This window comes from Myotis daubentonii, chromosome X (genome assembly GCF_963259705.1).
Source record: "Myotis daubentonii chromosome X, mMyoDau2.1, whole genome shotgun sequence".
NCBI classification, from domain to species: Eukaryota; Metazoa; Chordata; class Mammalia; order Chiroptera; family Vespertilionidae; genus Myotis; species Myotis daubentonii.
Window position 1 is genome coordinate 112,550,228 of NC_081861.1, and position 4,977 is coordinate 112,555,204.

The window sequence follows — 4,977 nt, forward strand, 5'->3', positions numbered from 1 at the left end:
ATGGCACTCCTGGGTGCAGGCCCCAGCAGGATGCAGGGTGGCGGCAGGGGGGTCATGAGACCTGGGCTCCTCGCCTGCCTTCCCCGGCTTCCTCTTGCTTCAAGGCCTCACCCTCCACTGCCTCCTCCTCCCCAGTGTCCAGAGCAGTGGACCCACCGAGGGCACTCCCCACTGGCCGAGGGGGTGAATGGAACGGCGGGGGTGAAGGGTCGCCCTGGGGAGGAGTCCCGACACCTCCATGCCCCACTCCTGTTCAGCAACATCCCCGAGATTTCGGGTTTGCGACGCGGGCTGTGGGGCAGCGTGATGGTGCCGATGGTGGAGAAGGCGCAGTGCACGTGGGCTCTGCTGCAGCCCGGGACCTCCTCAAAGGCTTCGAGATGTTCGGCTCCCTCTTCAAGCCCTACATCCGGTACTGCATGGAGGAGGTGGACTGCATGGAGTACATGTGCAGCCTGCTGTGCGACAATAACCTCTTCCCGGCCTAGGTGACATGGGCCGAGAAGCACCAGCAGTGCCAGCGGCTGAAGCTGAGCGACATGCTCGCCCAGCCCCACTGGAGGCTCACCAAGTACCCACTGCTGCTCAAGTCGGTGCTGAGGAAGAGGGACGAACCACGTGCCAAGGAGGCTCTCATCACCATGATCAGCTCCGTGGAGCGCTTCATCCACCACGTGAACCCGTGCATGTGGCAGCAGCTGGCCGCCGTGATGAGCTGCATTGACGCTTACGAGGTGGTGGAGGGCAGCAACAACGAGGTGGACAAGCTCCTGAAGGAATTTCTGCACCTGGACCTGACCGCGCCCATCCCTGGTGCCTCCCCGGAGGAGACGCGCCAGCTGCTGTTGGAGGGCAGCCTGAGGATGAAGGAGGGAAAGCACAGCAAGATGGATGTGTACTGCTTCCTCTTCACGGACCTGCTCTTAGTGACCAAGGCAGTGAAGAAGGCTGAGGGGACAGGGTCATCAGGCCATCACTGCTGGCGGACAAGATCGCGTGCCGGGAGCTGCGGGACCCTGGCTCCTTCCTCCTCATCTGCCTGAACGAGTTCCACAGGTGCCGAGGTCCAACCCCAGCAGGTCCAGGGGTTCCCAAAGGTATAGACGGAGTCGGCGAAGAAGGAATGACACGGAGACAGCGTTCAGTTGATCAGCAGCCTAGCCAGGATCTCCAGCCAAGTTCTGGTCTGGATCTCCAGAGAGGTTCTGCTTAGGATCTCCAGCCAGGTTCTGTGTCCATGTTCTCTTGCTAGGTTCTCCAGCCATGTTCAGTCACCAGATTCTAGTCAGGCTGCTTGCCAACCTCTGCAGTCAGGTTCAGTCCAGGATCCCTTGCCATGCTCTCTCCAGCGAAGTTCTTCAGTCTGTAGGTTCTGTGTAGGTTCTGTCTATAGGTTCTCTCTTCCTAGTTCTGTCTCTCTCTGTCTTGTTACACCTGTGTTTATACCAGTTGATTCAATCCTATCAATCTCTATTACAAAGGTTAGGGCGTTTCTTATCTCCATTCCAGGGAGAAAAGATTATGTAGTTTAAGCATGATTGTTCGTAGTTAAAGTGATTAATTACCTGCCTGGCACTTAGTTAAGGGGTTTTATTCCCTCCCTAACTTCAGGGGAAAATCCCTACCTGGGGATTCAACCTTTCTCGGAGAGGTGACCTTGGTTAAAACACAGCGCCAAGAAGGTGAGCAAACATATTAAGAACCATATGCTATATATGCCAGGTCCCTTGAAACAGCAAGGATGGACCGGCTCCCGGCACACAGGGCCGTGGGGGCCTACGCGTTCCAGGCCAGCAGGCAGGCCCTGTGCCGGGGCTGGGTGGACTCCATTTACAATGCCCAGAACCAGTTGCAGCAGCTGCATGTGCAGGAGCACGCGGGCAGCCAGCAGCACCTGCAGAGCCTGGAGGAGGAGGAGGAGGAGGAGCAGGAGGACGAGGAGGAAGAGGAGGGTGGGGAGAGTAGCACTTTCGCCGCCAGCTCCCCCACCATCCTGCACAGAAGCAGCAACAGCCTGGACACCCAGCACTGCGCCTTGGATGGCTCCACAGAGACCCTGGCTGTGGTGGTGCTGGAGCCCGGGGAGACGCTCTCCTCTCCCGAGTTCGAGGGCGGCCCCTTCAGCTCCCAGTCGACAAGGAGATGTCCCTCAGTACCACCGCCTCATCTGTCACACTGACCAGCGAGCTGCTGGCCCTGGGCCCCGGGGAGGGCAGTTCCTGCTCCATGGACTCCGCCTACGGCACCCTCTCCCCCACCTCCTTGCCAGACTTTGCGACTCCAGCCCCTGTGGTGAAGCCAGCGCCCTGGCCCCTAGATTTACCACAGGCCCCTTCACCCCCACCCTTGCCCCGCCTCCACTGCCGAACCCCTGTCCAGCTGCTGCCCTGCCTGCCCCACCTGCTCAAGTCCAAATCTGAGGCCAGCCTCCTGCAGCTGCTGGCAGGGGCCGCCACCCAGGAGGCGGCCCCAGCCCCCAGCCGCAGCCTGTCGGAACTCTGCTTGGCTGCCACAGCCACTGGCACTAGGACTTGGGGCTCCCCTCAGGAAGCTGGGCTCCGCTAGAATTGCAGGGGTGCACCCAGCCCTGGCAGTGGCTCCGAGCTATCAGAGATGGAGGGCAGGACCACCTGCCTGGCCGGGGAGCCGGAAGGGCCCAGCAGGAGGGGCAGAGAGCTGCCCTTAGGGACCTCCCCCAGGGTCCAGCCTGAGCTGCCCCCTGGGATCTCTGCCCAGCACAGGAAGCTGACCCAGCTGGCCCAGCTCTACAGCATCAGTACTACCCTGCTGCTTAACTCCCAGGCCCTGAGCACAGCGTGGAGCTGCCATGCCTGGAGGGCGTGGGGGGGGGGGGGCGGGCGCATGTGCGCCTGGTGCAGCGGGACTTGCTGGGGAGCCGCCTACCTTCCCCTGGCGGGCCTCAGGTCCAGTGCCCAAAGCGGAAGGGCTGCAGTGCAGCCACCAGGCCCGGAAGGCTGCCCTGAAAGCCACAGAAAGACAACTTGGCTGCTGGAGGGCAGGCATGCGGTGCTCTGTGAAGAGGCCGGAGGTAGGGAAGGAAGGTCATGGAAGGGAACAATTGCAAGCGAGCTCCCGAAGGTTCTGAAAGCAGAGGACCAGCTCCTTGCAGACCTGAGCTCCATGTGGGCCTCTTTCTTTGCCTGTGGAAGCGGTGGGAGACACAGGAGGGGGTGATGGACCGGGGCTGTGCCCAAGGAAGATTCGGAGGAAGCAACATGTGGACAGGGCCAGGCGGAGCAGGCAGGCCTGTGCGGAGCCCGCTGGAGCGCAGCCAGACCCCAAGGCGACCACCAAGCCAGGCCCCAGGGAGAAGCGAGCAGATGCCACTCCACTCGCTGGAGAAGACCATTGAGCAGAAAACTAAAGAAACCGATTTTACATCATTTCCCAGGTGGAGAACAGTTGGCATGTAAGCCTCTGACCAGTGCCCAGGCTCTCCTCTGTCTGTCTATCTCACTCTTAGGTACCATGTTCTTTGTTCTCTCTTAACTGCAACTCATTTTTAAACTAGATTGCTTTTAAAAGAAGACTAAATAAAGTTTCCATTAAGTTATTTAGGCGGTGTTGGAGCTCCTGGGGGGCGGATTAGAGACACAAACACGCAGGGGAGCCCGGCACCCAGCAACCCCAAGCCCTGCTGAGGCGGTGCTGGGGCTGTTGAGGGCTTGATCGGAGACACAAACCAGCAGGCCCGGCACCCAGCAGCCCCAAGCCCCACCATCACGGTGCTGGGGCTGCTGGGGGAATCAGAGACACAAACCCACAAGCCTGGCACCCAACAGCCCCGGCATAGCAGACCCAAAACCCGCCATCACGGAGCTGGGGATGCTGGGGGCAGAATCAGAGACACAAACCTGCAGGCCTAGCACCCAGCAGCCTAAGGCCCACCACCTCGGTGCTGAGGCTGTTGGGGGCCTGATAGAAAACACAAACATGCGGGGGTGGGGGGGTGGGGGGGCTGTACCCAGCAGCCCCAAGGCCCACCACCTTGGTGCTGGGGCTGCTGGGGGTATCAGAGACACAAACCCGCAGGCCCGGCACCCAAGGCCTTTGCAGCAGCACTAAGGAGCAGCAAGCCAAGCAATAGGAAGCAGCAAGCAGGTGGGTGGTAAGGAGGGAGGGGTCCTGGACTGCGAGAGGGCACAGGCTGGGCTAAGGGACCCCCCAGCCATCCCCAGTGCATGAATTTCATGCACCGGGCCTCTAGTCTACATATATAAAAAGCCAGTGACAGGAACACTGGAACGACCAGTCGCTATGATGCCCACTGTGGCCAGAAAACCTGCCCGGGCCTGCTGGACCCCACCCATGCACAAATTTGTGCACTGGGCCTCTAGTATAAATATAGATGTAATTTGCCATTCTCCGGAGCATTACCTCAATTTGTTGAGGTTCTGCTTCCCAGCATTTGTTGACAGTTTGGCTCAAATAAACTCACAAGGATTCTTTACAGGTTTGAATATTTTTATGTTAACAAAGGCATTTAAGAGCTTTAAGGAAAATCATTTTATTTAGCATAATATTTTTAACACTAATTTTATTAAAGTGCACACTCAGTACTTGTGGTAACTGGTGATAATAAAAATACTATCAAATTAGAGGCCATTTACTGTGTGTTCCCTAAGCCAGAAACTTCTTTTAGAAATAACATAAGATGGCAGAAGGAAGAAGTGTGTTTCATACCATGGTTTACCTTGTTGTTGTTATTCTTCTTTCTATACCTCAGGTTTTTTCCTCCATCACCTTGACCCACAAGAAGGACCATGGGGAATGTATATGCAATAACATGGCCTGGAGAGTTACTAGGCCAAGACCAACTGTGGCATGCCTTGGACACATTCTCTTTTCTCTCTGTCAGTTCTTGACCCTCAGTTCCTGACCTCTGGTTGGCTTCTATTCCTTCTTATTATTTCAATACTAGGTTCAATTGCCCAGGGCTTTTTTCACTGGGCTGCC

At 57.6% G+C, this 4,977-nt stretch overlaps 1 pseudogene; it reads left to right on the forward strand.

Annotated features, from left to right (window-relative positions):
* On the forward strand, nucleotides 1-2,795 carry LOC132223626 (pleckstrin homology domain-containing family G member 5-like; annotated as a pseudogene).
* Nucleotides 2,796-4,977: the final 2,182 nt, after the last annotated feature.